This window comes from Callospermophilus lateralis, chromosome 7 (assembly GCF_048772815.1).
Source record: "Callospermophilus lateralis isolate mCalLat2 chromosome 7, mCalLat2.hap1, whole genome shotgun sequence".
Taxonomy (NCBI): domain Eukaryota; kingdom Metazoa; phylum Chordata; class Mammalia; order Rodentia; family Sciuridae; genus Callospermophilus; species Callospermophilus lateralis.
This window is the reverse complement of record NC_135311.1, coordinates 61,654,640-61,666,091: the sequence shown is the minus strand read 5'-3', so window position 1 is coordinate 61,666,091 and position 11,452 is coordinate 61,654,640. Positions and strand designations below refer to the sequence as shown.

The 11,452-nt window shown below is 40.0% G+C and overlaps 1 long non-coding RNA gene and 1 pseudogene across 12 annotated transcripts in view; both read left to right on the top strand.

Moving 5' to 3' along the window:
* The first annotated feature begins 145 nt into the window (after positions 1-145).
* The window catches only part of LOC143405104 (uncharacterized), a 74,402-nt gene continuing 63,095 nt past the window's right edge, over positions 146-11,452 (top strand). For 11 of the 12 annotated variants that reach the window (XR_013091970.2, XR_013091968.2, XR_013091966.2 and 8 more), the window contains exon 1: positions 146-228. This is a non-coding gene — a long non-coding RNA (uncharacterized LOC143405104). The remainder of the gene's footprint in view (positions 229-11,452) is intronic. The other variant, XR_013091967.2, reaches the window with a different exon arrangement.
* On the top strand, positions 217-5,835 carry LOC143405103 (large ribosomal subunit protein eL32 pseudogene; annotated as a pseudogene).

The following is an 11,452-nucleotide window of genomic DNA, read 5'->3' as shown; positions in this document are numbered from 1 at the left end:
TAAGGGTGATGAAAATGCACGTGTTTGCTGTGGACATAAACGGCCCTCAGCCCACAGGTCCGAAGGCCAGTTGTCCCAGACGCCGTGGAGTCCAACTCGGATAGTGAATGAGGACGAGCAGCCTCAAATCTGGCAGTTTGCCTCTGGGAGAATTTCAGTGTGACATCTGCAGCCCTGTGGTTCCAGAAAAGATGGTTCTCACGTTGAAGAAGACATCTGTGGGATTGAGTGAGTTCCTTCCAAGTGTAGGGAAACCAAAAATGAAATTGAAAAATATGATCCGACTTTCAGGCTACTTGTTTTTCCCCCACCCCACCCGCTTTTGTTTGTTTATTTGTTTGTTTGTTGTTAAACTCCCCTGAGACTGGGTATTGAGCCCAGAGCCTTGCACATACTAAACTCACACTCTGTCGCTGAGTCCTGTGCCACTAATTTTAAATTTTGTATTTTTTTTTTTCTGAATAATTTTCCTGTTTCCTCTTCTGGCCTTTGCTGTGAAGTTGTCAGGCATAAAAATGTTAACTATTATCCTTTTTGTGTGGTATCTTACACCATCTTGTCAAAGGGTCTCCCATCACTCCTTTGTTTTTACTTTGTAGTTGCCTACAGATAGTATTGGAGATTATTGGAGTGTGGAGCTTTTGAAGTCAGCTTTGCCTTTTAGTATATACTAGACACACATTTCCATATAAATCTGCTGAGGCACAGTATTAAAAATTCATTTTGAACCAAGTAAACCTTGCAAAATTTTAATTTTCTCCCCTTGCCTGAGTGGAGGGAACACACGTAGGCTTAGCATTTGCAGTCCTTCCTAGAAGCGGAAAACTGTGCTTACTGGTTTCCTCTTTGAGCTCTCCTCCAGCTCTAAAACCCACAAAATTTATATTTGCAAAACTAAGCCTGCAATACTCCTTTTTTCAGTCTCTGGCCAGAGTCATTTTCCCTCCTGGGATCTTCAGCCTCACCTGGGATGGATTCTTTGCTCTCTAGAGTTAAAGGTCAAAAAAATTGTTACACTTCAACCAATTTTTCCAAGACCCAAGAAACTGTTCCTCCCTGTGCAGAGAAATTCCATTTGGAGTTACTGAATGTCCAGAAATCATGTGAAAGAATTTTAAGCAATGTCAAGATCAACCATTTGATAATAAAAATATGTGACACAAAGTGCCATAAATATTGATAAATTAGATGAATATTTATTTGCATATCCATTGTCAGGCAGGGAAGAGAAGAATATTCAGGGTGTTTGGATAGATTTTTGAGTAAATATGAAATATGGTTCTTTGCTGAAATTACTACTATTTTCAAGAAGAGGAGGAAGAAAACTGGTGAGAATAAGTCATATTTCAAAGCAAGGTTTTTCTCAAGTTGATGAGATTGTGGCCAGTGATTTCTAGAACAACTGTTGTTTGGCACTATTAAAAGTACATTTCTACCTGGGCATAGTGGTGCACACCTCCAAATCCAGTTATTGGGGAGATTGAGGCAGAAAGATCTCAAGTTCAGGGGCATCCTGGGCAACTTGGAGAGACTGTCTCAAAATTAAAAATAAAAGGGACTGGGGGTGTAGTTCAATGACCCTGGGCTTAATTCTCCATTACTACAAAAGCAAACAAAAACCAAATGAAAGCACATTCCTGAAATTTCACTATTGATATTTAGTACACAGGAACAAATTTATTATTCTACTTATTCCCTACCTTTACACAATTTTTTAAATTCCCTTCAGGAAAGGCAAGTTTTGATACATCTTGAAGGCTCCGAAAAGTGCCATAAGTAACTAAGCTGACATGACAATCATGCTGGCCTGGCCAGTCCTTTCTGATTAAATCTTAGAATGTAAAGGGTTGGAGAGGATCTCACAAACATTCTTTTCAAGATCCTGAGACTTGCTGACCTGAATGAACTTGCTTCTTAACAGAGCAACACAGATCTGATCTTCCCACTCTAGGGGCTTTCCTTCTATTATCATGCTTTCTTCTACTCCCACTGCATGCAAGTAAGATTGGATCACAAACTCCATGCATGATTGATTTATCCACCCATAGGTACTCAACAATGTTCTGCAGGTGGTATGGAAAACACTTGCAGTGAAGCCAGACACAGTGGCTCTTGCCTGTAATCCCAGCTACTCAGGAGGCTGAGGCAGGAGGACTGAAAGTTAAAAGACAGCATTTAGTAGCTCCATGAGGCCCTCAGCAACTTAATGAGACCCTGTCTCAAAATTTAAAGATAAATAAACAAACAAATAAATAAATAAATAAAAAGGGCTGGGGATGTAGTTCAGTGGTAAAGCACCTCTTCCCCTGAGTTCAAACTCTGGTACCAAAACAAACAAACAAACCCCCAAAACAAACAAACAAACAAACAAAAAAAACAAAGAAAGAAAGAAAAAACTTTGCAATTTTGGGAACTTGTTTTTAGCAGAAATATCCTGTCAGCTATTCCTTAAAACATACATGCACATAGAAGGTTATAGTTCTCTTTGCATAACTAGTGATTAAATGTGGCAAAAAATGTCTAGGGTACTGTTTCAACCCTTCTTTTGTATTTTTATAATACTTGCTACTAATTTTACCAACTCATATTCATCAACTACTTTTCTTGATTTCAATTGTGCATTTACTTCTCAGTCTTTCCCATTCTTATTCCTTGGGGAAATAGGAACTGGGATTTTCTTTACATTGCCCAATCCTTTGCACAATTTTAAGCACATAGTAGGTGCTTTTTTCAACCAATGAAAGAAGGCTTTATGGAACCATGCATGCAGCCAAATATTTTCATTGGAATTCAAGAGACTAAATCTGTTACTGAACTTTTTTCTGTTTAGGGACCAGACAGTGAGCAGTCCATAATGTTCAGATTGCTAAGAAAATGCAAATCCATGGGTAGAAAGGCAGCATTTGACAGCAAACTCTGACTGTCTAAGCAGTGATTGACAATCCTTCCTGTAGCCAGTAAATCTAACCAGGAGGACTATAGGTGAGAGCAGAAACAAATGCAAAGTTTGGGAACTGGTTACATTTTAAAAAAAGCTTTCCTTCTAGCGTGATTCAGAATATACTCAGTCATCCTATGTGATGATGCTGTTGCTGTTGATAACTTTCCTTGCCTACAGAGGCTTCTTGGAATAAATTCCTCAAAACGTCTGTGTCCCCAAGAAAGGGATAGATTAAGATTTATGCAAGTGGGTAAACTTGAGAGTAATCTTTAAAAAACCTATTTTATATATATGGAATTGCAAAACGAGCAATGAAACTATTTTCCCCCAAATTCAGGTAAAAGGCAAAGTATGAAAAAAAGGCCAGAGGGAATTAAGATTTAGTGGGAACATAGAGTTCTGGAAAAAAGAAAAAAAGTGACTCAGCAGAACCTAACAAACATCTGGCAGGGCATAGTTAGTCATGGAAAAATTGGCAGTCATGATTATGCATTTTGTGAAAATAATTATGTACTGGTCTAACCGTTTACATTTAGGCTAAAATTAAATAGTTGAAAGTCTGTACAATAAAAACAATTATCCTGATTATCCAGAGTCTCTGCTAGACCCTTGATGAGTAAAACTGAAAAGTCCTTTTCTTATTAACTATATCATCATTGCTTTTGCCAATATTTTAATGATTTTCTATAAGTATTTGCTTTGGATATAAAACAATCTTATCAATGTTGTTTATTAGTAAATTTTGTTCCATGCCCCTACCCAAACAAAAAGATGTAGGTATATTATAGTCAGTCAATCAAACAGGTATCTCAGCAAATTGAAACACAAGTACTTCATCAGTTTGAATGTATTAATGACTCTAAGTTTTGCATATGCTCAACACTACCAACTCTAGGCTGGGGGTTGTAGCTCAATGATAGGCACTTGGGTTGGATTCTCAGCACCACATATAAATAAATGAATTAAATAAAGGTCTATCAACAACTAAAAAAATTTTTTTAAAAAGATACAACTCTCTAAAAGTCTGGAAGAAAAATAGCCAGGTATGATATTTCTCAGGTCATGAAAATATTAGTTAAAACAAAATTTAAAAGTAGGTGTGAAGGCAGTTTTATTGTAATTTATATGTATACTTGTTGATGTTTTATAAAATAGCCTAGTGGAGAGATGCTCCAAATTTTGTACCTGCCACCCATCTAATCACTTGCTGTTTTTGATAGATGATGTTTTGATAGATGATCCTGTTATACCAATTTCTCTTTCAAGTAGAGCTTTCAAGCCAGGAAGTAAGTCCCTAATATATGAAGTTGTTTCCACACTGGGAACATGTTAGAGTCTGTAAACAAGTCAGGATGGAGCCTGGCAAAATGCCAGAGGGAGTGGTTTGTGAAGTAACAAAAGCGAGCCATTGAGTGTGGAGATTCCTTATTGGTTGACTGCTGTATCTAGTTTATGCTAATTAAGATAAGCTGTGTGGAATGTATATATACCGCTCCTGTCCTACAATAAACAGCTCCTACTCCTGCTGTATCAATCTACACAAGTTGTTTGTCGCCCCCCCCCCCCCCCCCCCGTTATTTTGCCCAGCCAGCAGGACTGGGCAGGAACATATTTATAATGTTCACCTAGTTGTAATTGTCATCCTCAACCATTACCAATTAAGTTAGTATATTGTAGTAACTCATAATTCTAAATAAAGTACAAACCATGGAACAGCTTCTATTCCCTATCATAAGAGGGAAAACAGGATGCTATAGCTGGAATATTGTATCTCTCTCCCCCACAAATTCATATCTTGAAAAACTAACCTCCAATGTTATGCTTGGGAGATGGGACTGCTGGTTAAGTGGCTAGCGCACAGGTGGAGCCCTCATGAATAAGATTAATGCCCTTATGAATAACTCCAGAGAGCTCCCTCTTCCTGTGCTGTGTGAGAACACAGCGAAAAGAGCCATCTATTAACCAGAAAATGGAACTCATAAGCGGGTTCTGCCAGAACCTTGATCTTGGACTTCCCAGTCTCCAGAACTGGGAGACCTAAATTTCTGTTGTTTTAAGGACACTTAGGCTCTTCTTTGGTGCTGTCTACAGAGGTGGTAGCCATCTGTATTCACCATCATGGCTGCCCTCACACCTCTTGCGAAGCCCAAAATTGTCAAAATGAGGACCAAGGAGTTCATCTGGCACCAGTCAGACTGATATGTCAAAGTTTAGCACAACTGGTGGAAACCCAGAGGTATTGACAACAAGGTGCAGAGAAGATTCAAGGGCCAGATCTCGATTGATGCCCAGCATTGGTTATGGGAGCAACAAGAAAACAAAGCACATGCTGCCCAGTGGCTTCCAGAAGTTCCTGATCCACAATGTCTAAGAGCTGGAAGTGCTACTCATGTGCAACAAACCTTACTGTCCTGAGATTGCTCACAATGTTTCCTCTGAGAACTGCAAAGCCATTGTGGAGAGAGCAGCCCGACTGGCCATCAGAGTCACCAATCTCAATGCCAGGCTGTGCAGTGATGAAAACGAATAGCAGTTCACATGGCGTGTGTGTGTGCGCACGTGCACGCACGCCCAGTTAAATAAAACCACAGAAACTAAAAATTAAGTAAGTAAATAAATAAAGACACTTAGTCTAGGATATAGAGCCAGAATGAACTCTAGAAAGTGCTTTTGGTACCATGGCAGTGACTGGCTTTTCAGAATTTGGTAAGCATTATAAACAGCTATTGAAACAACTAAATTGAAAGGATTATCTTAAGCCTGGACCTTATTTTCAGAACAGCATTTGTTTTGCATCTTCTATCATCATGGATTTGTTAACCAATATCCTGCTTTCTACAGGTTAATAAATATTTATTGAGTGGTTACTATGTGTGGGGCCATGTTATCACAAATTTTTATTTGTTCTTTCTAGATATATGTGACAGTTGAGTATATTTTGACATATTATACACACATAGAATAAGTATAACTTGTTCCAATTAGGATGCCATTATTGTGGTTGTAATATGATGTGGAGTTACATTGGTGGTGTATTCATATATAAGGATAGGAAAGATATGTATAATTCATTCTACTTTCTTTTCTATTTCCACCCCCACTACCTTCCCTTCATTCCCCTTTGTCTAGTCCAATGAACTTCTAATCTTCCCCTCCCTTGTTATGGGCTAGGATCCATATATCAGAGAGAGCATTCTGCTTTTGGATTTTTTGGGGAGTGGCTTATTTCACTTAACATGATATTCTCCAACTCCATCCATTTACCTGCAAATGCCATAATTAAATTTTTCTTTATGGATGAGTAATATTCCATTATGTATATATACCACATTTTCTTTCTCCATTCATCTGTTGCTGGGCATCTAGGTTGGGCATCCATAGCTTGGATATAGTGAACATTGAAGTGTCTGTGTCACTGCAGTATGCTAATTTTAAGTCCTTTGGACATAAAACAAGGAGTGAGATAACCAGGTCAAATGGTTGTTCCATTCCAAGTTTTCTGAGGAATCTGCCAGGAACTATTATATTAATCCTTTTTGTAAAGTCTCTTGCAGTCAAATCAGGGTAATAACAAAAAGGAAAACAGTAGCTATGAAGTGAGATGTGGCCACAGTTGTCACTAGTGGCTTGAGAGCTCTGTGCCTGCAGAGACTGCTTTATCTTTAGTGACAGACACAGAACCTGGCACATTGTAGGTTTGTTGGGGATGCAAATCAAGTCAAGATGGTGCCTGGCACTTTGCCAGGAGGAGTGGTTTGTGAAGCACGCCAGCGAGCCATTAAGATGATGAGGATTTCTTATTGGCTGACTGCTATATCTAGATGATGTTAATTAAGTTAAGCTGTGTGTAATTAGTTGGGTATATATACCTCTGCTGTCCGGCTCCTGCTACCTCGGGTGCCCGCTACTTTGAGTTCTCGCTCAGTTCCTGCTGAGTTCACTCGCAATAAAGTAGTTCCCGCTTCAACCTTCAAGTTGCTTGTCACCTCTCAGTTATTTAGCCCAGCCAGACTACGGCATAGGTCCCCCATAACCATCAAGATTTTTTTAAAGATATAAAAGGTGTACAGGACCTCCAAGAAGAGAGTTCACTTCTGACTAGCGTGATGAGAGAAGTTTCCCTGGAGGAAAACAGTATTTGACCTAGGTCTCAAGACTGTTTGCTATAAAAACAAATACCTAAAAAATAATAATTGGAAAATACTTTAGACTGGGTAATTCATGACAGAAATAGCAGTGCTGGAGGCTTAGAAGTCCAAGATCAAGATGCCAGTAGATTCAGTGTCTGCCGAGGGCTCACTCTGCTCTTAGATGTCTACTTGTTGCTGTGTCCTCACATGCCAGAAGGGACACGCTCTCTCCTATGGGATGTCAGGCAGTTTCCACTTGAAGGAATGCTTAGACACTACCACCAGATCTTTGCCAAGTGAATAGACAGTAACCAGGACGTAGCCCTGACATGGTTATAACAGCCTATCATGTTTATGGGCATAATTTTTCTGAGAATCCAGGAATTCTGCAAAAAATGACAGTGTTCCCTCTATTATTTCTTATTAGTTCATGTCATAATACCAGTGGAACAGCAAGTGATCACTTGGGAATCATTTACTGGCTCCCAATACCAGTTTATTTCTATTATTTTCTACCAATGAAAATGGCAGAAAATACCATTTTAGTGTCCTCTGGTATTAATTTATTTAGTTCTCACAACAATCTTGTGAGAGAGAGGTAGAAATTTTCACTTTACAGATGAGTTAACTGAAGCCCTGATAGGTTAAATAGCTTGCCCTTGCACACTGCTGGAAAATGTCTCAGCTGGAATTAAATGCAGGTGGTGGAGCTCCAGGGCACACCCTAGTAACCACCGTGCTATGTCACCTCACCTCAATGATGGTGCTAAAATGTGCACATGTCCCATGAAGGCTCAGGGAAAAGCACTGCATCAATCCAAGTCCCATTTTCCTATTTCCCCATGTTTCTGCTTTGTGAAGCTGACCCTCTTTGCAGTCCCTGGCTTCTAAACATGGGGAATTTCCAAAAGAAAACTGAGCCAAAACCTGGCCTTAGTAAAAAATAATTTATTTTGTCCTTAAAGTTTCTCTATATCCAGATTGCTTTTTTTTTTTCCAGAACAGAAAAAGAGAAGAAGAAACTGTACCTGAAAATGGCTCATTTTTCCTAAGAACATGAAATAAATGCTCCTCAGCTCTTTTTTTGTTATTCATTAAGTAATATGGGTTGTCGTGACAATCTGGACTCAGGGTTAGGAATCCCTTTCTGACCTACTTCTCACTTATGCATTAGTGAGATGATGAGTAAGTTTGATCTATAATCATCTCCATATATCTACTGGCCCTTCCACCATACTTTTCTCACTTAAGAATTCATGTCCTATTCATCATCATGATTCAGTGGTCCAGGCTCAAGATAGGACTTGTCATGAAGTCCCTTGTATTTTCTCTGGTCTATTAGTATGATGGTTTCTCCTTACCTGGTTACCCAGTAGGGAGCCTCTGCCCATGAGCTCTCCATGAAATGTCAGTCAGTCTCCATCACTGACCCAACTCCTCCATGGCTACCCCCCAAACTTGGTATAGTGCTTTGCTACTTAAAGACTGATACATTTGTCTGAACATATGTCTGATGCAAACCTCAGAGTCTGCCTCTGGGACAGTGCCTAGGTATTGGGCCCCTCTTTGTTAATCAGTCCCAACCTTGTGATCTTCCTCTGTGGTCATCCCTATTTCACCTTCAGAGTAGCAGAATGCACAATGAGGCTGATCCCAGGAGAAACCTCTTGATGCCCTTTTCCTCTCTCACATCAGACATATTTTTTCATGGTTTAGAAATCAGGTTCATTAAAAGCAGCTATGAAACAAACAAAAAAAAAACCCATGAGGGCAATGGTAGTTAAGTGAGACAATGTATGTTGTAGAGGGTTTGGGGGCAGGAGAGAGTCTTACTTTTATAACAGGGAAGAACATGGTGTTGCCTGTGTGGACACGAACCATAGGACCCACCAGCAGCCTCCCAGTGATGCAAGAGATAAAGGAGAGCTCTGTGCCATATCTGAGAAGGTCCTCTGGCTTCTGCCATCATAAGACAGAAAGGCCATGCTTAAAGTGGAGGTAGGACTCTAATTATACCAGGCAGTGCCAATAGACTTGAGTCCCAGCTGCTTTTGAGATGGGTGGGGTAGGGCGGTTAATCATCACCTCCTATGGTGATGGGCTACAATGACACTAGTTGTGAAGAAGTGCCATCTCTGTGGTTCTCTTTCACAAAGAATTCCACCCACTCCAAATCACCCTAGAGCTCTGACTCCTTTACTGCAGCCTCAGCTCTGGGTGGTACTCCTTCCTGATAGCATGTGGTGGCTCCCCTGATGACTTAGGCTCACTCCCTGGCCCAGCTTTGGTTTTGATATGCTGTCTCCAGCATGGGCCCCATTAAGATCTGGTCCCCAGATCTCTGGCCCAGGCCCTTTTTGTTGCTAAAAAGTGTGCATGCTGGCTCTTGGCTTCCTTAGGTGCCTGAGGCTTGTTAGGTCAGGCGATAAATGCTCTGCTGTCAGCATTTGAAAGAGAAGATTAAGGACAAGTTAAACCTTTAGTTCAAAAGGTTCACTTAATCTAAGTGATTAAGCACACTGAATTTTGAGGCCATGTGAAATAGCTTAGGTCTTAAAGTCAAACATAGGCATGGAAAAGTGGCACACCCTCCTGCCACTAAGAATGTGCATGTGTGTGCATGCTGGTGCTTTTATGTCTAGCCATTCCATTTCTGACGATTTTAGTTTCCCTATCTGTGATAGGGGACAAGGGACCAGTGATCCAACATTCATATTGTTTGCTTTGCTACTTAAAGACTTGGACATTTGGGCCAGAGCTTATTTTCACGGTTGATCTATGCCAGTTGTATGGAATAATTTCTATGTCTGGGTTTATTTTGAAGTTTTTCATTGACATTTGTCTTTTTATCATGATTATATTTCATAGGTTCTTTGAACAAATGTTGATAATTCACTTACTTCAAACATCTGGTGTTTCCAGATATAATTGGTCATGAGAATTTGACCCCAAATGCAGACTCATTCTTACTTTTCACTAGAATTAACTCGGACATGAGGGCCATTTGCTTATGGGTCTCTGTGTTTCAGCACTGGCACATGCAGTAATTATGCTATTGTGGGCTTAACACAGTTCATTTTTACTGAGACTCAGCCACTTAGTCAGTACACAATGAATAACCAGCTCTCAGGGCAGAATAATTTAGGCAGGCACACTGGTGGGGCACATATCACATTCAGGACAGGGTGGGTGAGGTCCAAAGGGGAAGGCCAGGTAGAAACTGGATGCATGACAGATTCTGCACCTGTTTATCAGTTTGTTCATCACTTTCCATTTTCAGCAGGGATGTGCTGTTCTAGACAGACTTTGGGGAGGAGACAACTTGTGAGAAACAGGTCTCAGAGTCAGGCAGAAAGCAATTTTCTGGATTCTCCTATCACCTATAACTTCCCAGGCCAACTCATTGGATTCACCCTTCAACTACCAGCTCCAGAACTCTCAATTCTTCAGAGTCTTCTTGGTGATAATGGACATGTGGTGGTGGGTTTTCCCCAGTACTCATCTCCTAAGACTCCATCCTGCTCTAAGCACCTGTCTAAATGAGTAGCTTTCCCTTTACCTGAACACTTCATAAATAAGTTATTGGGTTATCAACATTAATAAAGTCGACTTAGGTTGTTATTTTTTAGTCACTAATAATACCCCAAATATTTTGAGTGCTTGCCATGCACTAGAATTATCTAATTTACTTTTCATGAAACCCTGGGAGGCAGGTACTACATTTTTATTTTTATTTTTTTACTCTTGAGTAAACAGGATTAGCAAGGCTAATTTAACTTGTTCAAGCTCACACACTGAGATGTATAGAGCTAGGGTTCAGAGTGACACAGAGCGTGGACACATAACCATGACCTTGCCGGCTAGTACCCTCACCTTGAGCACTCATATGCATCAGCACAGAGGGAGGTAACCAGGGACTCTTCAGCTCCTCAAGGGGACCTGTTGGATGAAAGCAGAAATATACACTATAAGAGAACACAGTGGGTCAAGTCCAAGTAGATCAAAAGAGCCATAGTCAGCAACTGAGAAAACAGTCATCAATTCTGGATGTCAGGCTATTGTATCTTTCAATCTCATCTGAATTTAATATATAATGAATTATTTGTATACTAAAATGATAACTCAGACTTTGAAAACTAGGAGAAAGGTCTTTTTCACCCGATGGCTTCAAGTAAAATTTCAAAGCTTGTTTTCTCATTGGTGCCCCCTGGTCGGCAGGGAATATTTAAATGCATCTCTGTTCTTTCTGTTGTTGTTGTTTCTCTTATTGTCTATCCTCTCCAAGGGTGAATTTAGCTTCAGCTAGCTTCATTACTTTCCAATGCATTAACGTTGATGTAAATTCTTAATTAACATGGAAGGAACGGTCTTTAAAAGGATC